The sequence below is a fragment of the Calypte anna genome, chromosome 1 (assembly GCF_003957555.1).
Source record: "Calypte anna isolate BGI_N300 chromosome 1, bCalAnn1_v1.p, whole genome shotgun sequence".
Classification (NCBI taxonomy): Eukaryota; Metazoa; Chordata; class Aves; order Apodiformes; family Trochilidae; genus Calypte; species Calypte anna.
In genome coordinates, this window is record NC_044244.1 from 83,608,604 (window position 1) to 83,635,399 (window position 26,796).

Genomic DNA, 26,796 nt, shown 5'->3' on the forward strand with positions numbered 1-26,796 from the left:
AAGACAGTAACTACTGAGGTACCAAAAAATCACATACAAAGCACTTGGAGAAAGCTACCTAGCTGCACAAAGAAGCAAACAGTGACCTCCAGACAAAGCTTGAAAACACACCACAAATGCCATTAATCCTTAGGTAAATCTAGATTTAAGTAGTGCAATAAATATGACTATGAACCACAGGCCATTTAACACACTTGGTTATTTTGGCTTGATACACTTGTGATCAGGCGACCTGAGCCAGGACACTGCTGTCAGCATCTGTTTCCTGCCTCTTGAGCCCTTCCTCAATCAGCAGCAAGAGGCAACCACAACTTGACATAGGAGGGAAAGGAGGCAAGGTCCTGTGAAGAAGTGAAGTGAAGGTACAGGCTTCACAGAAGTTGTTGAAAGACTTTTTTTTTTCTTTTTCCCCCACTTCTACTTTATCCAGTGCCTTTCAGTTTTGAAAAAGAAACTTTGAGGCTTTGTTTGATTAATTTTCTAGTTGAAAGCACAAAAGTAGAGGGGTTTAGACAAAAAGCAAAACATCAGTTCTACAGCCAAGGTACCGACTATTTAGCCAGAATAAAACAAAAGCCAGAAATACCACACAGCTCAAAAGCTGAAAGACAAATTCTAGATACACAGCTTACATAAAGGCACGTGTCAAACAATATGCTTGGTATTCTTTTCTTAAACACTGACTCACTTAATAAAATCAATGTTACTCTTTTATATAAACAATTCCTTTAAAAGCAGCAAAATTAAATACAGACGACATTAAGCTGGACGTGAACTTTTGCTATCCTCATCCAGGCATTTGTGTAATTATAATCATTAACTGCAATAGAATATACTGCAATGTACACAAAATGTGCTCCATGTTGCATTAGACAGCTTTTTTTTTAATGACACGTTTACATAAGAACTCACTCATCTGGTGCACCTTTTGAGATTAGCAGATCATACGATTAATTTGTTTTCCTTTAAGATATGTTTGCAAAACGTAATCAGAAAGCATATATAAAAATCTCATCTCAGGCACTAGAAGTACTTGAGAGGTATGCCTTGTAGCAACAAGTTTTTTGTTTTGGTTTTTGGTTTGGTTTTTCTGGCCCATTATTCACTTTGACCATTCTCTTCTCCTTAGGGAACTGTTATTTCCAAGAAATGCCACTTATCTAAGCATCAAGGTTGTTTCACATTCTATGCAAATGTTACACTCTCAAGCTTTCATTTTTTAAAATGTCATAAAGTACGGGGGATGATGCTGTGCTTGTAAAAACATTCTTTATTAACAACAGAACGAGTCTCATGGCATTTCAGGTTTCCCACAACATGTTTTTCCGTCTGTCATTCTAGAACTTTTTCCCCACACATCGTGTTCGCCATACAGGCTTTGGCAGGTTGTGAGATATGAGCTGGCTGGAAAATGATAGCTTGTTTTCTGCATAACCTTCTACTGTTAAACATCAAGCACTTTTTGTACAAGATAATTCAGACTAAGCAGCACACACAGTTTTAGCTGAGGAAAGCTCAAGTCCTGAAGGATGCTGAAGACTTTGTGATAGTTTTACAGAGAAAACAAAGGAATCTTGAAAAAAAGGATCAGCGTTCCTTAAAAATTCTACACTATCCTTATTCTGGTCTCTCTAGAGTCTTTGACAGCACACTTCCTAGCACATATAGTGGAACATCAACACAGACACCATATGAGGAGATAAAGAAAACACATATACAAATAGCAGAACAAATATTGATCCTCTGTTACAAAAGAGATCCAGTCAGGGAGCCTGCAATAAGGGAATTACCAAGACTTCAAAGTGTATCAGAGAACATAGTCACATATTTTCCTGATCAGTAAGATCAGTTTCCATAAGTAATCAATATGTGGATTGAATCTGATGGGAACAGTTGTACCAAAGAAGTTTCAAAAGCTTGAGACAGCAGCCCAAATGGGTTACTTTGTAAGTTTATATCTGCAAACACAGATGAAATGCTAGGCTTTACTGACAGAAAACAACTGACTCATGGCCCTGTTGCAAAGCTTACCAGTGTCACAACACCACCATTGCTAAACCCATGAACTTGAAAAGACTTTAGTTGATAAAAAACAGAATTCATGTAAGGACAGAGAGACTTTCTAAAGCTGCCTTGACCACAGATATCCAATGGCACTTTTCATTTAGCATTGTGGTCAGCTATCTGTAAAAAGCCTATTTAATGTTTCGTAAACGCGGAGTTTAAAACAAAAGTGCCTCTAATCAGATCTGGCAGGAAAGGGAGAAATGCATACATAGAATGAGGTAAGTGTGATCTTGCCCAGCTGAAGAACAGGGAATGGCAGAGCTTCAGGCCATGACTCACACAGACACTGAACAGTAGAGAGCTAGAGATAATTCTCAGGTAAACTTTGCATGAGCCACTACGTCACCCTTCTCTACCCTTCCTGCATTAATCATGTCATTAGTAACCTGACGCAGCCTGAGAAGAATGTCTGATTTACAGGGAGCAGAGCAATGCTAGCAGAACAAACACTTTGGCAGGTCAAAAAAGGAAAGGCCAACCTAAATTTCATTTTAGTTCAAACCACATCCTCAAAGAACAAGAAAGCTAGGAAAAAGCAAAAAAGGGATCTTCCCACTGTGAGACTGCAAAGAAGTTTGTGATGAACCAGTTACTGAGGGTACAAATACAAAGGATATGCAAGAGCACAGGGATAAAAGAACCAGCCCAAACATGTACCTAAACAAAAGGGAAAATAACCCTAAGCTTTCTTTTGAAGTTTTCATCACAGTTACGTAGTTTCCAGATTAGTCGAGGTGTTTTTAAGCATCTTCTATAGCGTACAGTTGCGAATCAACTGTACCATGTGTACAAAGTGTACTGTTAGGAGAGATCCACATCTCAGCCAGTTGTCTTGGTTACTCCACTACATTAAGAGGAACAAGAGGAAGTACTAGGGTAAGAGAAAAATATAAAATTTCAGAATTTATTTTTAAAATTATTACTCTGGATTGATAGCAGTCACTTTAATGAACACAGCTATTGTTTAAAATATTGCGTATGGCTATTCCACCTTGAACATCTATAAAAAGTCATGGTCATTTGAAGGAAGGGAAGATTACTTCCAATCAGTCTGAAGCAAATAAAAAACTCCGTAGATTACTTTAAAATCAAAATGAAACTATCCTTTAAGTTTCTTGAAGCAAAGAACACTGTCAACCAAAATGTGCAAGGAATCCAGGCAGTAGCAGCAGATGCATTAAGAAGGTCCTCAAGAGCAGTTTCTCAGAAGAGCATCCACAGCAAACATGTGCTGAAGTCTCTCTAATCTTATGGAAACACCATTGCTTATGGAGTTTGTGTCAGGTTCTCATGACTTTATGCAGTCTTTATAACCAGGCTATTTTCTTAATGTTTCCCTCCTGCAGAATACTCCATTTCCCTGGCTTTCCTCTAATTTTACCCTAGCATCAGCCCTGTGAATTTCCAAACTGTTTTCTTAGCTTCATGACTTTCAAACACATCTACTTTATGTCACAAAGCAAAGCTCTAGAAATTGAAAAGCAAAGTCAGGAAAAACTGGTTTATCTCCTCCATTTTTCCCTTTGTCATTGGCTCACTAAAATGCCCACATGTGAGCTACTGATACCTGAATGTGTCATCTCAGTTAAAAACAGCTAACGTTTTTGTTCTCACTGACTGTTCATGGCATCCTTTTCTTAATATTAGAAGTAACATCAAAATATTACTAATTTTTTTTAGATAAAAATGTTAAGACAATATACCAAAACATTAGTGGGATACAAATAGTAAAGCAAATACAACGTTTATTTTCTGACATCAATCTGGAAAGTTTCTCTGTTGTGCCATGACAGCATGCCTAAATCTCTCACAGAAACTAAAATCAAGATGTTCTGAAGGTTTTCTCAAATTAGGTAAACAGGCATGTCCCCGTTCCTGGTTTCCCCCTTTATGGGCTCCAGAGAAGCAAAAAACTGCTTTGTCCCTGATAGTTGTTCAATGTCATATGAAGAAAAACACTAGTCATCTCAAATTTGAAATAGACAGTAATCAGTTTTTTGAACATCAGAGAAAGACTACATGGGCAACATTGAAACATCTCTCAGAAGTGTCCCTACATAAGCAGAAAATTGGTAGGTTGGTAAGAGTGATCTGTTTGTGCTTCGTTCAGCAAAGGTGTTAAGAACACTTTCACAGCTTCAGTTTATAACAGGAGTGGGGGTGTCTGGTTTGCTCTTTTTTAATTTAAGAGCTTCTGAGCCCAAAGAAAAGACTTAGAGATGCCAGCAGCTTAATGCATATTCTATAGTGCACCTGAGCACCCTGGGGAAAACCTGCACCCTGATAAACAATGGATTCCATCTTCCCCTTCCCCGAGGAATATAAACCAGGCTCACAGTTTATGTCTCGTGTATGGTGGCTTTCAAAACAAAAATATTTCAAACATATCTAGGAAATACTTTTCTTTCTGCATCCAAAGTTTTCCTGAAAAAAGGCCCTCTTCCCTGATGAAGACTTCAAGGATATCTTCCAAATCTGCCAATAGCTTGCAATTACATAGTACATCTAAAAAATTTAAGCTCATCTTTGTCCCCCTCAACAAAGCCATCCATGTGTTCCAAATGACACCCCCCCCAAACTACAGAAAGTCAAAGCAGCTCTTTCAGATATGTAATTTGTCACCCATGGGGTGAGACTGGGTACCTCTAGGCACACATGAAAGGGTGAAAAAAGCCTTCCACAGTTTTGGATACCCCACAGCACACATCTGGTGCTAGGAGGCCTTTCCCTGTTCATTACTCCATGCCACTGCCTCCCTTCCATGCCCACATCTAAAATCAGTCTCAAAAATTTAGTCACAACCTGGCAATAGCATATATAAGGACTTTAGCAGCACAGGCACAGAGGAGGAACACCCACAACTCACTTATGCTGCACACCTACTGTAGCAAAGTAGTGTTCCTGGGATGAGAACACGCAGTATTAACACCTCCTCCAGGAAGATGTACTGTCCCCAAAGGAGCATGCAGCTGAGCTGAGATTGCTGTTATATACCCCATGCAAATGAACAGTTTTCTGATGGAGAGAACCACATTCTATACCTCTGCCAACTTTAAATATCTAGCAAGGAAAAACAAAACAAAACAAAAAACAAAAATCAGAAAATGGCTATAGAGCCCCCAGAGGAATGTAATCATAGAATAATCTGGGTTGAAAGCTCTAAAGGTCTTCTAGTCCAACTCCCCTTCAGTAAGCAAGGACATCATCAACCTGATCAGGTTGATCAGAGCTTCACCTTGAATATCTCCAGGGATGAGGCCTCAACTACTTCCCTGGGCAACCTCTTCCTTTTCTCCATTACCCTCATGGTAAAGAACTTTTTCCTAACGTTCAACCTAAATCTGCTCTTCTCTAATTTAAAGCCACTGCCCCTCATCCTATCACTACAGACCCTTGCAAGCAGTCCCTCTCCAGCCTTCCTTGCCCCCTCCAGGTACTGGAAGGACTGTAATGACTGTAACCAAAGGTAACAGCAGTAATATGACAAGGGTTTATTAACAGAGCCAATAAGCAGACTGAATTCCTCAACCACAGAACCAAATCCCAGCAGGATTGCCTTAAATCTCCTTCAGAGATTGCAGGTTTTTGCATAGTTTGCATTCAAGTTCTCTTGGTAGGGACAATTAAAAAGAAAGCTCTATCTGCTGTTTCACCTCTCAATCAGAAGGGCACCCTACCAAGGCAGGCCAGCACCACTCTCCCCTTTTAACAAAGCAGACACAGGCTTGGAAGCATAAAGCTTTATCTTCTTAATGAAGGGCAGTGACTCAGAGGACAAACAACTCCTATCAAACTGCTGCTGGTGCAATGCACGTAGTTTTCATAAAGTGACTGTAAAACTACAATAAGAAAACACCCGTCACTACAGGTTTGTACTACTACTAAAAGAGCACACAGGCTATAAACGTGGAGAGAAGTGGCAACGTAGGTATTTTACTCCATTCATTCAAAGGAAGGCATGTCTAACCATATAAAATACAACCCTGCTTCACCACTATTAACAAGCACTATTAACTATTAACATGCATGTTATACACTTCAGTATTTCAGCTTATTAATGACTATATAGGTATCATTCCAAATATGTGAGAGACACCAGTGTGTTGTGGGTTTGAGCATTTCTACATCCACGTGTGGCCACTCAGAATTGACAGCTTCAACACATTCATGCCAGGCCTCCTCTTAATTAAATACCTTGGTTAGCTCAGTAACTTAAAGTAGCTCAGTAACACAAAGTTAAAACGTGAACTCAACAAAAATCTTAATTCTTTAGTCACAATGATTTAAAAATAAATAAATAAATAAATAAATAAGTCATCTTTCTACTAACAAATTCACTGATTTTTGAGCAGATCTTTCTAAGCAGTATGACATTGTATTCCTCAGTGTCCCATGTGCACCACTGAGCAGTCTTTGGAGGGAAGAGTAACACCCGTCAGATTTTGTTTTCTTTCAGTTAGGTGCTAAAATTCTTCTATATGTTTTACGGGAAGGGAAATGCCTATAAGGGTGCTTCAGCTGGATGCCTAAAGACAAAGGATTATTAATTATTATTACCTTCTTGTAATAGATGGTTTAATTCTAGAAATATATTGTGTGGTTTTCACTCTTGGCAATAGGTTCCAGAAACAGCAGACAAATATAAAACATAATCCTGTTTGAAACAACTGTGTATGTACATTGAATGTGTTGCTGCCACCAAATAACAAAAATGCCTTCCTGTGTCCAGATAATTCCATTTTCCTTCACTTTCTCTTCTGTTATATCCTTGGATCACCTCCTAAAAACACAGACCATACTAGTTTAATTCCTCAGCAGATTGCAGGACTCAGTTCTGTTTCACTCAGATTTTCCGCCCAGTAGCTTGCCTGCATCTCCTCTTACACATCACCAGAGCTCCTTGGTCACATCTCCATAAAAATGACAAACTGTTCTGAGTATATTGTTTGACATCAATAAATACCATGGCACTCTATCCCTTCTCTTAGCTGCTTGGCTATGGGCTGCACTTTTGAAAAGGTTCTTCAAGATCAGTGACCTAGCTTCACAAACCAGTAAGTTCCCAAAGATGAAATTCTCCGCATCAGTTTGAGCAGCTAGAATTTGCTCACTCCCTGCCAATACACACGAATATTTTTTAAACTTTAGGAGAATACAGAAAAAAGCACAGAATGAACAAGTCTTTAAATGAAGCAAAAATCAGGGGTGGAACAAGAGTGCTTTATTTTAATATTCTTAACGGCATTTGCTAGGCTTCATACCAGTTAATCAGAAAAGCATATTATTCATGTGCAAGTTTTTTAATGGTAGAATCTTTACTGGATGTCTTCTAACTTATAATACATTATTTTATACAAATTTATCAAGTTAATGTGGAAAAATAAGAACCTCTGAAGTAAGAAGAAATCTTTCCAGCTTGTTAAGAAATCTCATAATGGACTTCTGAATTTTATTGCAGATTCACACTACAAGAGATACAATTCTGGACACAACTAAGAGGAAAATTAGGGTATATATCCCTAACTTATCAGTGGAAGAGCTCTGAACTGGTAGGAATTGTTTTTATTGGCATTTTTTTAAGTGGATGCTACTGTAAATTATAAATAAAAAATAAGTTCAATTCTCATGTATGAATTTTTCAGTAAGATTAAAATAATAGGAACCTGTACAACACTTTGCACAGATAACGTGGTAGACTGACTAGTAAAAATGTTAAATCTTTGAAAAATTAAATAATCCTACTTTGTCAGCAAAAAGTTTGGAAGACTTTCTCACACCTCCTAATGCCTACTGGGCATTGCTCATTTATTAAATTCTTTTAAATTCTAAGTCATTGAATGTGTACATTTTAGGGGGAAACAAACAAACAAAAAATCTGACCTACTAGATAACTCTTTTAAGTTGACTGAATTAATTCAAAGTTTGTCAGATACTGAACACATCTTAGATGTAAAGTAAATGGGACAATGTACTGTAAGTAGATTTATAGTAAAAAAAACTATCAAAAAAGTATGTGAACCCTCCAGATGTTTAAAAAGTAGGTTCCTGTAACCCGTAATGTTATTGTATTAAATACTTACAGTGGTTAAGTATTTTGCATTTATCATTTGCACACTGGAACAACCAGCAATAGGGGGTTTTGGACTGAAAAAGTTTCTCTAAACACATTTCACCATTCCATTTAAATTAATATAGATCTTACAGTAAGTGGCCCTGGGAGAGAGAGGATTTCTGTTTTCTTTGCATGAAACACGTACCTTCCTGAAACACTTCCTGTCTTGCACCCGTTTTTGGATATTATTACTGTTGTCTGACAAGAATGATGTCAGCTAGGATTGCAGGGATACTTTCCAGCAGCTGTTGGGCATTTCTTTGAAACTACACAAACCTTTAACTCCTTAAATGCCTCATGAAAACAGATTCTGTAGTCTTGCATTAAGACTGGAAGCCTAGAAGAGTGACTTTTCAGGGTGCATGGGATGCCAGCCACTGAGCAGTCTCAAAGCACTTAGCTGAGGGAAATAAAAGACTGGGCTTTTCAGTTCAGAAAAAAAGGAGAAAGAACATGAACACACCATCACTCCTGGTTTGAGGCCAGACAGAACCAGATTTCTTTTTAGTAACTTTACTTTTCAGCTAAGCCTCTTCTAAGTGACTTATTTTCTGAAATTAACAGCACTTTTTTCAATGCCTGCTTCTAATAGACATAATGCTTGGTATTTATGGTTACTGTTGGAGAATGGTACACAGAAAAGCTTTTGCTTATACTTATTCCTACAGCAACCAAGGTCACTGCTTGGTTTGCTAAACATCTTATGTGATGTAAATGAAAGTGAGGAAAGGGGTTACACCTGCAACCTTCCTGTGGGGAGGACAGGTGACCCAAAATTGACCAAACAAAATATTACATCTGAGTCACACTCAGTATAAAGCTGAGGGCTCTCAAGGGTGAACCTCTCTTTGCCTATGGTTGGTGTACTGAACTGCCTTGATCCCAATCTCTGCATTCCTGAATTTCATTGCCATCCAGGAGTCCAGTCTGGGACCTTCCCAGGGCCTGTCCTGCAGCCTTGGTGATGACAGGAGCATTACTGGGGAGAGGGATGGGGGAGGATGGACGAACATGATATTTGAATATATTTATAGATATCTCATTATTTTCTTTTTCATCATTACTGTTTCACTAAAGCTATTTGACTTACTTTCCACCCTGTAAGTCTCTCTAACTCTCTTTTCCTTTCCCTTTTGGAGAAGGGAGAGGAGTTCATAGAGAGCATCTGTCAGTCTAATTGCCAGCCCAGCGCTTAAACTTTGACAGCCACATGTTGCATAAGTGACAAGTGTTCCCACCTTTGCAGCAGCCAGGCCCAAACAGAGCTGGGGAGGAAGGGTAACATCATTTACACAGAAGAGGGAGAGACTGTTGTGCTTGAAAAACAGCAGAGACAGACAGACAGGTTTAAAATAGTGAGGTTTATCAGTGTTCTCCCAGAGAGACACACTTGGCTGACTGTGGGCAAATAAAACAGTTGCTCAGTAGGACTAATAAAGCTGAACTAAACTTGTGTAGGTAGCAGAGTACTCTGAATTTGCATGGAACTTAGTGGTAATGTGACACAACTTCCATCCCCAATATCCTCACAAAACTTACTGACGGTTTAAAACTAGCTGTCTGAGGTGAGGCAGACTGTCAGAAAGCTTTTTAATCAATTTATGAAGCTGTATTCACACAATCATTAACATAGGCTCTGTGTGCAAACGAATCTTTCAGTAGCAAAAATTTGTTCTGTATTAACCATGCCCGTATTTCCATTAAATAAGCCAAAATTTGTGCTCACGTTATACTGGCTGTGGACAGAGTCATAATGACGCAGACTGATGCTATCTGGCATACAAGCTTTACTTGTATAAAAGTTAAATGTGTTGGGGTTTTTTTTGTTTGTTTGCTTTTTTTCTTTTCTTCTTCTTTTTAGTTATGAGACTGATGAGAGACAGAGGCTGTGATCAGGCAGCACAAATGTCCTGATCAGATTTCCACGGCTTCTTACTTTCCTTTTCCACTATGTGCTCCTAGGTGTCACACACATTCTCCCCCCCTTTTTGTTGTGAACCTAGTCTACATCTTGTTTCAATGATACCGTGATGATTTCCTAACTTAAACCATGATTTAGCTACAATATTAAGGTTGGCATAGTTTTAAAAGAGCAGCATTCCTCCTTAGGCTGTGTATCGGTCACACTTTGCAGGGATTTGGCGGGAAGCAACTTAGCACATCTGTTATCACACTTCAGAGTGCATTCCAGATCTAAGAAAGCATTCAAAAACTCAACTGGGGGAAAAAAATTAAAAAATAAATAAAGACAAGAAAAAGCCTTTGGCTGATTGTGTCCCTACCTGAGGTAGGGTGTATCCACATGTAATAGATTATGCATGTTTGTGCAGGTCTGCAGGGCAACCCTCTGTGTTTCCTTCCAAATGGCAACTTTCCAAAAAAGCAGTTGCCACTGTGTACTTTACTGTGTACAATGTCTCAAGCCAAAGGCTGAGAAGTGAGTCAAGGCAGAAGAAATTAGTTCAATGTTGCCTACAGTAAAAACCAAGCAAATACAAAGAAAAATACAGAAGTAAGCAATTTCCAACCACCTCACTTGGCTCAGCATCAAACTGTAGCCTTGTAACGCTGTACCAAGATGTGCTACAATAAGTAAAAACATTGATAACATCGAACTAATATGATCATCCTCACCTCTTCCTACCCCTTTGCTTTTAAATTAGCCCTGGCTCCGTCTCTGTCAAACTATAGGTTGCCTCAAAGTTCTGTTTACATCTGGCAAAGGACAGTCTGGCTTTTTTTTATTATTAAAAACCTGAAAAACAGTGATACTGAATTAGTAGCTCCTGTATAAAATCCCATGCACCTGTAGTTACAGACAACTAAGAGGACAGGCCTTAAAGTTGACCTTAGTGTAACAAGGTCAACAAGCTGGATTTTTTCCTCCAAGCCAAAACCAAAGTATTAGTTGTATGCAGGATGTTAGGATACTATATTTAAAGACCTAAAGGGGAACAGACAATTAGGAAGATGGCTAGGGCATGCTTCCTTTAAGTCGATACCATTATGTAGCATCACATTAATAGTACTGAGTTTTATTTTGCTTATTTTTGGCTAGATTTTAAAAATCCGTTTTTTAGTGCAGGAGGAGAGACAGATAGAAAAACTGCTGTTTCCAACAAAGAATTTTTAAATGAAGTAATCATTAAATTTAAGTCATTATTTTAATGGATAGAACAATTTTGTTTCAAAAACCAGACAAGTTTTGCAGAAAGTAGAAGATGTAATAGTGTATTCAGCTATTACTGACATACGGCCAGAGTCGGTACTTTTGCTGCAAGCAGATGTACATGAGCTGACAAAGCTCACCTAAGTGCTATGAAAAAATACCTAGCTAAATGGGCATCTATGAAATCCAAAATATGTGCAGAAAATCCAGTCTGAGATTAAAAAAAGAAAATACAATGAAAGAAACTCTATGAGCTACAGGTACCTGATACAAGCAGATTGATTTAATATGTTTGCAGCATCCTTCAGCAGAGAGTATCACAATAACTATCCTAAGCCACTTGTAGTTTGAAGCATGCAAATGCTGATGGGTTCATTTAGTTGAACAAAAGCAGAGAGCAGCAAGAAGGAAGCCTGAATTGTCTTGCCAAAGCTAGCAGGAAGACAATCCCTGACAGCCTGGGTGCAGGTACTGTTCTGGAAATCTAAGGAAATACAAATTATGGAGAAGCTTCACAAAGTCTGATGAGGACTGCAAAATAATTTCCAAAGGATTGCAGAAGTCTCATCCCTCGTGATACCTAAAACTACATGGAACAAACCAGTGGCAAGAAACCCAGGGAAAAACCCAGCGGTGGCAAATTGAAAGGCTATACGGTATACATTTTTTCTTGCTTCTCCAACTTCTATTAACATTTTTGTGGTTCTTCAAGCAGCAAGGTAGAAACTTTGGTTTATACTTCATAAACATAAGCCAAAAGTCTCCCACGGTTCCATTTGGTAACGTCAGCTTAACACACTAAAATACAAACAAACTTCTGACAATGAGTCAAGTTCCCACTCAAACATAAATTACGCCAAAAAAACGCCCAAGATTATTTCAACTAATAAACACTTGGTTAAAAAACATGTCAAGTCAACTTGGTCTTTACATCAATTTAATTGCCTCTTACCACAAGAACTGACTAAGCAGTAGTGCACTGTAGGAAGCACCAAAAGATAAAGGCAATTGAAAACATTCTCACAGTGCTCCCCTGACTGTCATCACTTCCATGGTTGCACAAAGCTAAGATCTCTTCGCTAGGAAAAAAAAATTATCCACCCAGCAACCAGGGCTTACCTATTATAATAATTTTAAGAATGCCAATATCTTGAATCCTGAGTACTAGAATTTGGGACAAACAATGTACAGAAATAAAGTTTTTAAAGTTAAGATGAAAGTCTTGTATCTTGCTACAGCACACAGTTTCCAAGCCATCTCAAAATATTATCCTTTGCTTCAACCTTCAAAGCATCTTTCTTACAGAAGACATCTCTTCGTGAGAAATACAATACTTGGAAATACATACAATGTTAACCCAAGTTGATACAGATGCTGTTCATTAGCATATTTACTCTCTTTATAAAACTGTGACATTTGCACTTCACATTTTCCCGAATTCCATTCCATCTCCCCAGCTGAGTTTTGTATACTAAGCCTTAAAAAGACAATCAAAGAGAAAAATAAAAACAAAAAATGCAACACAAGGGCACAACCGAAGTGTAAAGTAACTTGCATTATGTTGGATTTATAGATCCTGATATCATAGTCTCCAAAAGGATTGACCCTTCCAGAAATTTCATTGTGGCTACAGTAACACAGAAGGCAGAGCTGGTGTGGTTAGTTCTTGCCCAAGACCCCTTTCCAATGTAATAGGCCACTCTGACAGAGAAAAGCAAGACAAGTTTCTACCACACAGATGAAAAGAATACAGTAGAAATGCATTGCCATTTAAAACACTGACTGGAACACCATCACCAGCAGTAGTTATAGTATGGGGAGAAGAAGACTGAAATATCCTAGAGACTCTCCTATCAAACTAGAAGAAGCTGTAATTCCTTATTCAGAGCAAGACACATTTGAGAGGCTAAGCTCAACTGTACCTTTTCTGTAAGACCAAGCCTTCTTCCTCCACAGCTACCACACTGAGGCTAGTCATGGACAAATAAATACTAAATTCACTCAAAATACTCCAGAGACAAGAACTTAAAGACAAGCCAGTTCAACAGAAAACACATGTATCCAAGCATAGTGTCCTGTCTCCATATGTGTTTCTCCTTATAGAATAGTGACACGAGCTAAAATTTTATTCCCACTGTCAGATCACTTGAGAACCCATGGAAAGATGAATCACTATTCTCAATGGAAATAATGACTTGTGACAGCTGTAACTTCTGATATACGATGTACCACATGGGCAAAGTTAGTCTGACTCTGCTGTAAATAATTAGTGGATTGCAACAAAATGTATTTCATTACCTAGCTCTAAAGTGTACTGAAGAATTAATAGTCTGGAGTCACATATATGCTACAGGAGAAATACATGAGGAAAGACAGGGGTTGAACTATTTCCACAATGTTTCTGATGAGGACCAAAAGCAGATGCTTGGATAGAGCAATGGAAGCATCAACAGAGTGATCCTTCTCCTAAGCATGCCTTCAGAACATCTGATAAAACAACCACTACCAAGCTGCAAATCTTACAGAATGTATCAACATCTCTGGCCTTGGCGATATCCTGTGGCACTGACCACTATGGTTTGACTATTTGCTGTACAAGGAAGTATTTTATTTTCTTTCAATTTTGTGGTAAACTGATTCACTCAGTGTTCCCTGATTATCATGCTTTGAGAAAATAATTATTTCCATTTACTTTGCGTGTGTGGCTCAGGATATCTGAGTCCTAAATCAGATGCCTCTTACACATTTTCTTTCCTACTTGAACAGTCATTTAGGACATGGGGAATCAACTGCATCGAATACCCAGAATATGTTTGCACAAAGACATAATGGTGCTTTCTGGTTTAGCTTACTTGCTGTGTTAAACTCTCTGGTTTCTGACCAGTGCTGGTCTCTGAGATGAAGTATTCCCAAAACAACTAAGAAGGATCCCCTACAAACCCACTTCACTGAGCAATGGTTGCTAATAACTACAGTCAGGACTTTTTCTTAAGGGATGGGATATCCTCAGAAGCACCTACTTAAATATGCTGATAACCCATCTATTTAATAGCTTTCCTGCCATAACTCCAAAATAAACTCTGCAGGGCTTTAGTGAAACAAATTCTGGTATGTTGCACTGAACAAGCAGTTCAACACCCTTCAGAAGCAACACTGGGAAAAAACTTCCTTTGGGAAGAAAAAGCACAGAACAGGGAGAATGGAGTTTCCATACCTCAGTGTTAAGGTACTTAACCAATCAGTTTCTTCAGTCTCTTGCTATACCTCATGGAGAAAGCAGGGCTTCTCCTGAACCAGCCTTGGATTTGTGGAAGTGCCCTTGCCTACAGCCAGCTAGGTGAAGCACATATGCATAGCTAGGGCAAAAACTTCCCTGCATACTCCTTTGCATGTCTGAAAGCAAAAATTTACCTTAAATGACCTGATTCTGGACAAAGAATCATCTTTTCTTACAAGGTATCACAGTCTCAGCCCTTACAATTTTCCCTCACAATGGGGTAAATTTACACACATACATACTTAAAATACATATATATTTTATATATGTAAATACATGGGAGCCTTACTTATGTCCCACAATACAATAGTGTTGTTAATGGGTTTGCAGATGCTCTGCCCAGCTCCCCATGCATGCATAGCTTCCGTGAAACAAAGATGAAACCCCAACATGAGCGGCCACTTCCTCAAAATTATCATCTACCTTTTACCAAGGGCTTCTTTTTTCCCTCCTGACAGATGCTCCTTCCCCTTCATCCTGCCAGGCAGTCTTCCTGCCTCCAGGGCAACTGGTTAGCAGGTGCAGAGGTGCTCTGCACTCCAAGCACAGCACCAAACTCAGAGCCAGGCAGGGGGGGCACAGCAAGGGTCTGCAGTACCCTAAGAGCAGTTCTTGCAAACACCACTGCTCCAGACGATGGCTGAAATGCTGCCTTTGTTGTGCCTGCCAAGCCAGGGAGCAGATAACCAAGGTCCATGCTTAACAAGGCAGCTGCAAACTCGACAAAGTTATTTCTTACAAGTATTGTACAAGCCCTTTGGGAAGACAGCCTTAAACCTCCACAGGGTTACGTCTTGCGCAGGTGGCCTGTATAACTTCACAGGATCCTGTTCTTAATATTTGTTTCAAAGCATGCTCACTACATTTATTACTGTACTTCTGACTAAGGCTCCAAAGTATTTTTATGGGCCCTGAACAATAGTAATTATTTGAGATCAAGTTCAGCTTGCTAAACTGAATTATATCTAGACCAGATCCATAAAATCATACATCTCTGAAATGATACAGAACATAAAGGGTATCAGTTTGGATAAAATTGATTTGAGATACAAAAAGAATACCACAAGAACCAGAATTTCTATAAAGTCTTTTCATTGTTCAGACCCTGGAAAGATGCAGTAAATTGTAACACCCTCTTAGCAACAATTTAATTTTGAAATGCACAGTGCAGATGTGGTAAGGTAAAGATGATCAGATTTCTGAATTATCACTTTTGTGAATTTTTTCAGGGGTATTTAAGAGCCCTGTCTAGCACCTAACAGGACATTAAGAAGCTGTAAATATCACTCTTCAAATAAAGCAACACTAAAATGATAACATATTATTTGCACAAGGCTGTTTTCAAAGACTGAAGATGTTACTTAACTCTCTTGATAGGCACAGACATTCTCAAGAAACCACTAGCCAATCTTAAAGAGATGGGCAAGTTTCAGCTCTGTAGATCTAATCTGCATGGAGCTGAAATTATTACAAAAACAATCTCACTATACATATTCTCTGAGGGTAAGCCTACATAGCTTGTCTTAGGTTCATGCAAGGTAAGAAAATAATGATAAACATCCATGATAAAAAGGTAATGCTGCCATTATTAATACTAGTGTTATAAGCCACAACCTACCTTAGTTACCATACATAGACATTTCTTCCTTCTTTTTCCTTCAGTTCTAAACTTAAAAGCAGAACTGGATAGTCCATTTTACTTCTCAGGTATCATGAATGGATCTTCCTCCCTCCTATCTCGGTGAATTTTATGTTCTGTTTTATGGTTTGTTTCTTTTTCCCCATGTTTTTAAAGAAGAAAATTACTAAGCCTTTGAGTATGGAGAGACAAAATCTTACAGTCTCTAGATTTGTCTCCCTAATTAATGAATATGCTTATGTTAACAAGAGAGCTTTAAAAATACAACATTTTGGGACTGGCCAAACTATACTTAAAAGGAAAATGTGTGTAGTCAGAGTTATACTAGAACAAGAGTCACAAAATATAGTCCCCAACTCTGTAATCCAACCTTACACATGCAGCCCCACAGACTTAAATGGGCTTACCTGCACAGGGAGAGCTTGCAGAACCCACCATAAGCACTCAGATTTTTACTGGGAATTTAGTAATAAACGATGAAGGAAAGATTCTCTAGCCTTTCATTTAAAAGCCTTTCCCTTCTTTTATCTTCAGAAACATATTTGAGCAGAAAACCTAATATATTAGTGTCAGAGGAGTGTTAGGATCTGTGATCATTCCTCAAATAAAATTGCTTGCACTTACAGGAACAACTCCCTGTTCAGGGTTGTGTATCATCCAAATTGAAGTAAATACATTCTGCTGTTAGCAATTTTTAAATACTTACTCACTCAAACAAAATTGATTGGAACAGAGTTCTAAGAAAAACTATCCTCTTAGAGAAAGAATGTAAATGCTATTAATGCATGGAAACGTATGATCACTGCAAATGCACCTGCTGTGTCTTAAAAGGACTCCTTGGCAACCACTTAGAACTAAAATGGGGAGCTGTTTTGGAATTTTTATTTATTTATTTTTATGATAAGCAAATGTTTACAAGAAAACTTACATATCAGAAGTTTGACCAGGAAGTGTCTTATATATGTGTAGGACAGATTCCTGTACCTATCTATAAGACATAGAATTAGGAGGATATGTACAGATGATGAGCTGCACAGGTACTTTGACAAGTGGCATGGTGCTCTCAGGAGCTAAATATTAGCTTCAGTTAAAATAATTCCAGTGGAGTCTTACAAAGCAGCAGCTTCAAGGAGGCCCTCTGTGCCTGTAGGATATGATTTACTGCTTCGCTAGAAAGGACCTGCACATTAACTGCAAACATTTATAGTCACCTGACCATAAGACTCCTTAACACACCTAAAAAACTGCAGTCCTGTACTAAAACACCAGTAGGAACACAATATAATGGCCACTGAGGGGGAAAAAAAAAAAGAAGCAACATCAACAGGAGTCTCCTGGCAGATGAGCCCATTTATGATACCTCCTTCCCAATCTTCCCATGTTAATTGCAGGGCTGAAAACAACCAGCAGCAAAGTCTCTATTGCTTCCCTCATGTCCCACCTTGTCTCTGTCTCATTCCATGTTGTTTGTCACTGGTAATCACAGAGGCAGGTGGGCAAGCTTTATGCAAGCCTCCCCAGCACCCACACAAATATAACAGAGCTCCAGCAAACATAGCACAACTAGTGCAGAATAGCTAAGCTGGTTATTACCAAGCTTATTGCTTTAATTACCATTCTTCCAAAAGGATAGAGGTGTTTTATCTGGGGTTTTCAGTGAGGCCTTTAGAGTGCTGGTGATGGTTGAAAAGACATCTAGAATTTAATGTTCCCTTAGGGCCACTGCCAACATCAGAACCTTGGTACAGATGCATCCATTCATGTCTGCAAAATATCCCTTTCCTCAAGTCCGCCTAGCCATGGGGCTAGCACCTGGCCACAGCCATATTTTATTTGAACAAGTGGAAAAACAAAGAGAAACAAACAACAGTGTTTACTCAAAGCCAACTCTCCAGCATGCCTTACCCTTCACCTCCCACCCCTACGCCCTCCCAAAGACCCAGGAACAGTTTAATCAAAACCAGAGTGAAGTCACAGTTGCAGACACAAATCAACATTTTCCTTTACATATGAACCTTGTGTAGCAAAATTGCAGGGTCCTTATGTAGCAATGAAAGGAACATATGGATTTTCTCTATTTGCCATATGCCAAAGCACAGATGATGGCCTCAAGACCAAATTTCAAACAAGAGAAGGGGAAGAAAGCATAACCAGGGACACAGAGGAGGTACAACTACTGGACTCACTGACCTCCACTCTACTTACTTTTTTTTCTGTGAGGAGGAAATTTAGCTTCACTGCTTTTAAGAAACTTCCTAATAGAAGGCTGTGGTTTCCAGGGCATTTTTATTGCATTTTCCAAAACTGCATCATCAGAACAAGGTATATTCTTATGGAAGCTGAAGGTCCAAAACTGTAAGCCATTATAATAAATAAAAGCAAATGTTGTAGCTAGTAAAACCTGTCATCTGAAGACACACAGAAATTAATTTCACTGTGTACACTTACTTTTCAGATTCTGCTTTTCACATTTTCTTAGCATTCACACATAGCCACAGTCACCAACTAATATGAACAATATAAAAAACATAAGCCACCATTCAAAGTCTTAATCTTACTTTGGCATGTTTAAGGTAATAATTGATCTTAATGAAAAAAAATTGGTCAGAAACTAAAAGCGAGCTACAAAGTTGACCTGAGAATCTACCTGGAATCTCATTTTTCCTTTGCATTTGCGCAGAGGTGAATATTCAATAGATAATTCAAAAAATCCTGCTGCCACAAAATCAACAGGTAGAACCAAGATAAATAACAACAAAAGAATAATAAAAGCCAAAGAAAACAAACAAACAAAAGCCTCCAAAAGCAGAAATCTACATTCCTATTACAAAAAGAGATTTTGATTCCAAACACCAGCACTTAGGCTTCTGCTAAAGGATAGAAAACAATATTTTCAAAATGTCTGTGGCACATCTTGTGACCCTAGGGCAAAACGATTTTGACTCTTGTAAAAATCATACAACTTGTCACCATGAATCATGGCCAGAGCCCACAGGCTATACTTGTGTGGTTGGATGGCGGAGATACAGGGCACTGCCAGTAAGTACTCTTGGCTCAGAGGAACTTGTGCCATTCACCCCAACAGAAGCATCCCTTCCCTTGACTAAAACCCAAAACCTCTATTCCATAGGAAGTAAGATCTAATCTGCATATAAAGGCTACAGTGAGGACTGCAGGACTCTAGGACATTGGAAATCTGATAAGAGATTTTGTTTCCATAAAATTCCTGGGAAAGAATTGTTTAGAATATTCATCTAACATATCCAATTTTTTCTCTTGGATATTAAATATGGAGAACGTAGGTGGGGGGAGTGGAGTGAGGAATCTTCCATCACTGTCTGCATGTTGCTGTTCTGCAATTGAAAAAAGAGAATGCCAGAGAAGATTTCTTACATAACTGAAGATTGCCTCAGAAAAAATGTTAGCCTTCTGTTCCATACTTATATATTGTCATTCACAAGAAAAGAAGGCAAGGAGAATAACAAGATGCAACAACAAGGGTTTTGTATTACAGAATACAAAGAAAAATTCAGTATTTCCCCAACTACAGGAACACAAAGCACCAAATCACAGATTTTAATAAGGTTGTGAACTTTAGGATACAGAAGGAAAACTGTGTTCACAGATAAAAGATAACCCTAAAATTCAGAAGTTTAAAAAAAAAAAAAAGTAACCCGAGTGATTTCTTTTCTGATGCAGTAAGCCAATGAAATACTACTGTCAGATTTTTAGACAGAAACAGAGTATAGTTTTTGATGGGGGTGGTATGAAGAAATTTGGTTTAAATTAACAGCAAACAAAACCACAAACAAAAATCATAAATCCCATATGAACAGTCAAAAATCCTAGGTTTAGATACAAGCCTGAAGTCCTACCTAGTGTTGTCCACAGATGTTTGGGATGAGATAATCAGTAAAATGAGATAATCAGTAAAATCCTTCAAAAAAGAAATGCTATTCTCACCAGCTTCTATGATTATGTCCTGTCTGGTAGCAGGGAGTACTTAAAGATTTGGTACTTAAAGATGATGGCAAACAGTCATTAAGAAAAAACTAAGAACAAAACCCCACAGCAGTTGGAAGAACAAAAATTAATCCATTAATCCATTCTCCTGAAACTGAAGATGGGGAATTCCAGATTAGGGAGAATATAATAAATTCTCAAGTTTGGCTAATATGTGTTCTGTGTTGCTTAGATGCAAAACAGATTAACAAATATTTTCTGCCATATGGAATCAAAACCAACCAAGCAAGCAAACAAAAAAACCAGCTATACAACTTGTGCAAAGCCCTGAAAGAAATGCCATATCTGGACATTTCACATAACTTCAACAGCCACAAAAGCAGATAAAATTGCATATTTAAAAATGTCAATCAAATCATGCTTACACAGAAATCTTGTATATGCACTGCCAAAGACAACTGTTTTAAGTAGAGCTTCCCAGACATACAGCAGGAAAAATAACAGTGGTTTCTGAAAAGGTGTTTTACTCATGTCTGTCTTGGTAAAATTAGGGGGCATTTGTGGATTACCCTCTCCCCTCTCCAAACAAGGCATCTCCTCTCAGAGTAGGTCTCAAATGATCAAATCAATGGAATAATGACCTTGATTGTCTCAGCCAGCCCTTCATAGACATGAGCTGACAAGAGAGGCAGCCATGTAGCTTCCTCAGACATTAGTAAAGACTTTTGATCTTTCTTTGAAGAAACTTTTCTCAGGCTATTTAAAAGCCTGTGGTTTATTTTCATGTGTGGGGAAAAGCAACACTGAGGTGAACACTCCCACACAAAGAAATGCCTCAACAAAGCTACGCTGAACAATACCCTTGAAGAATATTAGTGTATATTCGCTTTGAAGGTGTACATTTTTATTCTGTAGTCCTCACTATGGCCTGTGCTGCCTACTTCAAGACTTGTGGATGTATTGCACTCCACACAAAATGCCATGCAGATAGAAAAAATGAGGAAAGAAAACGGCTGTAAGGGTTAAGAAGTTTGGGTCTTGGATACTCAAGCCGCTTGATAAAAATTGCACTTGACTGCATGAACTTTTTTGCTTTTTGGTCTTACAGACTTGACTTCATTATACTTGTGTTTTGCTTATTACTTTGAAAAATAGTTTTAAAATTAATAGCTCTGTCATGTTACAAAAACCAGCCTGGGCAAGGAAAGGGACATACCTTCCAGCTGGGACACAAGCAAACACGTGGATCATTGAAGATATAAACTCTCCCAGAACCATCCTGTACTTCTCAAAATAAATCCCACTCTTTACACAACATCTTCAGGTATGTTTGGACTGTATTTGGCACAAGGAGGTGACAAACCTTGACCAGGATCTCTATAAGATTTCATTTAGTAAGTCTCTAGTAGGAACAGGGAAAGCAAAAGCCAGAAACATCACTACTGACCTGACAGGCACATAAATTCATATGAAAGAATCAGAAATTAGATCAGAATGTTTAACTATATCAGTCCAATAACCTGCAAAACATTAAATAAGAGACAGTAAAATTCTTCTGTAAAGTTGCAAAAAAACCAGCAAATCCAGCATTCAGTAGACAGTATGACTTACCATACATAAAATTTAGCCTAAAGGGCTTTGTTTTGGGGATTTTTGTTTTAAATTTCAGTGTTACATATTGTTATTTTACAGATAGATACCAAGCTCCTGCTCAGGTGCTCAAATACCCTACCTTAGCTATCACCTGTGGGATTTACAGAAGCATGTAAAACAAACTTTCAAAAACCTGTTGTTTCACAACTCTGAATATGTCACCCTTCAGCTTGATGAATATCCTTATGAAAGATGACTCTGGGAAAAGGACAAAGTTTCCAGTATATTCTTCCTATGAGAGCCTGAGCTGTTTTCCCTGTGGCAACAAGGATGTGGACTTTATCTATCCAGGGGGCCCATCCTGAATGACTAATTTCAAACAAACCAGAGAGAAATGGCAAGATAATAACATTTCAACAGGTTTCAGGGAAAATGGTCCCTCCAGAGAGAACTGAGAGAGAGACACAGCGAGGGAAAAATTAAATGTGGGATTCAAACTCAGCCGCTGCCTTTGGCTTTCTATAGACATAGATTAAAGAAAAACAGGCTCCATTAGTACTTCTCTCTACACAGCTTCTTTCCTCCCTTTTTCTTTTCATTTTAAATATATTCTTGACATATATACTGTAGTACTTAGTGTAAACTGGAGCTGAATTATCCTGCTACCTAAGTGTCTACCATCCAGTTAATGTCAAGATATTCAGGAAAAAGGATGAGTTTTCTCATCATGTTCTAAGACAAGAACATTTTCTTGTCATGTAGAATTATTTCACATTTTTGCTTTTGATAATGCTGTAATTACAGAGTAATTATACATTTGAGCCAAAATTACAGCAGCTGAATAATAACTCTTAAACTACAAGCACTGTATTAAATAATGTTAACTATTTCTTATGCTCACAAAAAATGTAAAATTCTATACTTTCAAAGCAAATTCATTTAATTGATATTGGAGCACCTGAGTTTTATTTCAGTATACTCTAGTAATAAAAGTCTGCCATAAAGACAACTACAAGATTCACATTTTTTTTATTTAGAAAGAGAAACAGACAATATGGCAAGGCAGAGTTTCTCTTTTCAAACCCTAAGAACTACCTGATGTTACAGTAACATTTTTTTCACATGCTCTGAAGATCTCTCTTGCACTAACATAAACCACTTGCCTAATGACAAAACAACTGTGAAGCATTTTACTCTAAAATGACAAAAATAACCTCTAAACCCAAGGAAGCAGATAGAGGAAAACATTCCCCACATTAATCTCTCAGAAGCAATTGAGTGTAATTGCTTAAAATTCCCTACAACCCTCAATTCCCAGAAGTAGAAAGTTACAGAAATTCCAGCTGTTTTAGTGTTGATTCCTCCTCAACCTTTTGAACCCATGAAAATATGGGATTATACTCGTGTTGTTGCCCTGCAGCAGCACATGGAAGCTCTGGTGCACATACAACTTAAGAGTGGTTCTGTCACTAAAACTAAAACCTTAGCTGCATGCTGGGGCTTTGCAGCATGTGTAGTATCTCACCGAGAAGATAAGTCACCTCAAACAAACTTAACCTGTTTTCTACATAAGCTGCATACAATGCAATAAATATACTGTCATTTCCTAGGGCTACTGTCAACTTAGCAAAATGCTGGGAGACAAAAGAGATAAATTCATGTGGAGGAGAGAAAAGAAGGATTTAGCAGAAAAAAAGAGATGCATATGACATTGAGTCTTAGGGATGGTCACCTGTTGTTCCAGGTGTGAACAGAGTCAAGGAAAAATCAGTTCATATCAGAAAACTCTTGAAGAATTGTTTTCTGAACTGAAACTTGTGTAGAATCCTGGTCTTTATTTCACACTTCAGAAAAGCTACCTAGTTTTGGCAAAGCAATGTTGCAACATAGCAAGGAGCCCAAACTCTTGAATTTCTCATGGATTACCACAAAGAGATCTAGTAAACAGGATAGTTGGTTTTATGGACCCTCTGAAGAACCCTGCTTAGAAACAGCTTTGCCATTTCTAAATAAGAGTCTGCATTCCTAACTATCTTTTCCTACATACAAATACCTCAAGTATGTTCTGTGCAAGTAGCTTGTGCTTTCAAACAGAGGACTGCAAATGGGTGTGGCACAGTATGAATTAAACATGGGAGCAAACACCACTTAAACCTCATCGGGAGACAGGCTGAGATTGGTTATTCTACTGTAATTTTAGCCCAAGCGACACAAACATGTTCTGGTAACTGCAGCAGTAGTGGATCAAGGGTTGGACTTGATGATCTCTGAGGTCCCTCCCAACCCAGCTAATTCTATGATTCTATGAAACCCAGCCAACTGGCCTCATGGTACAGGCTGTCTTCTCAACTATCAGGCAAAAAATTCCATGGTGTGTGTATACATATATGTAGGTTTGAGACACTACATGAGTGAAGACCAGAACACAAGTTCACACACCAGTACTGAAATTACAGGCAACTAGCACAGATACATTCTTCAAAAGAAGGAACACACCCCACACTGCTGCAGCCTCCTTAAGAAGACAGTAAGCCTGTACAAACCTCATATGCAGAATGGACTTTGGAAGATCTTATCTAACCACAATCATTGTATATGTGCAAAACACTACAGGACTGAAAGAGGAAAGAGGAGACAACAGATGGTAGAAATTTCACAGTGCCTTTACCATCAGCAGAGTAACATGACAACTCTCTAACACAGTCCAAAAGACATCTTTCTGTCTCAGAAGAGGCTCCCTGTCGCCAAGGGATGAAAAACCTGACCTGTGGTCAGATAAGCATAAACCACGACGAGCACAAAAATTATATCCAATTCTAAACCATACATTTTTCCCGTCTGGGAGAGTTTACATCCTCTGTTGAATCCAGATTTTCTTTCCATTTGAGTAAATGCTGTGCTTGCAGAATCCCCTTTGGTCTTCAAAGACCAAAACTTGGTAAGATCCTGTGAGAGAGGAAACAGGCTACTAATTTATTTTCTTTCTCCTGTTTGAACCCCTGCAATTCCGCATACCACAAGATCACAGAATGTTCTAGGTTGAAAGAGACCTCCAAGATCATCCAATCCAACCTTTAACCAACACTATAAGCTAGCTACTAAAACATATCCCTAAGGACCAGGCCCAAACGCCTTTTAAATGCCTCCAGGGATGGTGACTCCACCACTGTCCTGGTCAGGCCATTCCAATGCCTGACGGCCCTGTCAGTGAAAAAATGTTTCACAACATCCAGCCTAAACCTTCCCTGGCAGAGCTTCCATTCAATCCTTCTGTTCCTACCACAGTTCTCTAAGGAGAAGAGGCTGTTTCCCTCCTCACTCCAACCTCCCTTCTGGTAGTTGAAGGTCTTCTCTCAGCCTTCTCCAGACTGAACACCCCCAGCTCCCTCAGCTGCTCCTCACAGGACTTGTGCTCCAGGCCCTTCATGAGCCTCAGTGCCCTTCTCTGGACACGTTCCAGCACTTCTGTGTCCCTCCTATTGTGAGGTGCTCAGAACTGAACACAGGTCTCAAGATGAAGCCTCACCAGACCCAAGTACAGAGAGATGATCACCTCTCTGTTCCTGCTGGCCACACTGTTCCTAACACAAGCCAGGATGCCATTGGCCTTCTTGGCCACTGCTGACTCATATTAAGTCCCCTATCAACCAATACCCCCAGATCCCTTTCCAACTTACAGCTCTCTAACCACACTTCCCCAAGTCTGTAGCTCACCATGGGGTTGTTATGACCCAGGTGCAAGACCTGCCATTTGGCCTTGTTAAACCTCATACAATTATCCTTGGCCCATTGGTCCAACCAGTCCAGGTCCTGCTGTAAGGCTTCCCTACCCTCCAGCAGATCGACACAGCCACCTAGCTTGGTGTCATCTGCAAATTTACTGAGGGTACATTAAATCCTTTCACCCAGATTACTAATGAAGATATTAAAAAGAGGCCCCAGCACTGAACCCTGGGGGGCACCACTCATGACCAACTGCCAGCCGGATTTAGTTCCATTCACTACCACTCTTTCAGCCCAACCATCCAGCCAATTTTTTATCCAATGCAGGGTATATTTATCCAAGCCAAGTGCCATAAATTTCTGAAGAAAAATGCTGTGAGACAGTATCAAAAGCTTTATTAAAATCCAGATAGACAATGTGCACAGGTCTTCCCTCATCCACTAGGCCAGTCACCTTGTTGTAGAAGGAAACCAGTCAGACCTGGTCAGGTCAGGACTTACCTTTCATAAACCCATGCTGACTGGGTCTGATCACCTGGTTATCTTGTTTGTACTGTGTGATGCTACTCAGGATAACCTGCTTCATAACCTTTCCTGGCACCCAGGTCAAACTAACAGGTCTATAGTTCCCTTTTGGCCCTTCATGTAAATGGGAGTTATATTTGCCAGTTTCCAATCAACTGGGACATCCCCAGTTTGCCAGGACTATTGATAAAATAATGGAGAGTGGCTTGGTAAGCAGTTGTGCCAGCTCCTTTAGTACCCTCAGGTGTGTCCCTTCTGGTCCCAAAGACTTGTGCACACCCACGTGGCACAACAGATGGGTCAGGCTACACAGGTAAAGCACTCCTGCATCGGCTGTCCCAGAAAAACATCTTAATTTTGCAGCCTCTGTGCCACAATGGAAACACCTCAGATCCCCTGGATGAAGAATCTATTAAAGGAAAGAAGCCTTTTCTCACTTACTGCTCAGCCTATGCACTGAAACAGCACAAGAATAAGCTACTGAGAGTAAGAGCACAGACTCTGAGACAGTCAGAGTACAAATAAAACATTCCTCTGGAGAGAAGCCACTTCAAATGAATCTCAGGAAAACAGTAAAGCAGTCTATCCGAAAGGAAGGGCTATATCTTCAGAACTGGTGCAAATTTACTACAAAGCAATTATTCCTATGCACAGAAAGAATGTAAGTCTTAACACATCCTGTCAGAAGGTACCAGTTCCAGGAAAGGTTCAGTGATGCTGTGAAATGG

At 39.0% G+C, this 26,796-nt stretch overlaps 2 protein-coding genes across 2 annotated transcripts in view; one reads left to right on the forward strand and one right to left on the reverse strand.

Moving 5' to 3' along the window:
- Positions 1-26,796, reverse strand: part of CMSS1 (cms1 ribosomal small subunit homolog) — a 229,432-nt gene that overhangs the window by 117,089 nt on the left and 85,547 nt on the right. The gene's annotated exons all lie outside the window — the stretch shown is intronic.
- FILIP1L (filamin A interacting protein 1 like) overlaps positions 1-26,796 on the forward strand; it is a 149,425-nt gene that overhangs the window by 38,969 nt on the left and 83,660 nt on the right. Inside the window, exon 2 of the mRNA XM_008499930.2 lies at positions 7,526-7,616. The gene's annotated coding sequence lies outside the window, so the exon portion shown is untranslated. The remainder of the gene's footprint in view (positions 1-7,525; positions 7,617-26,796) is intronic.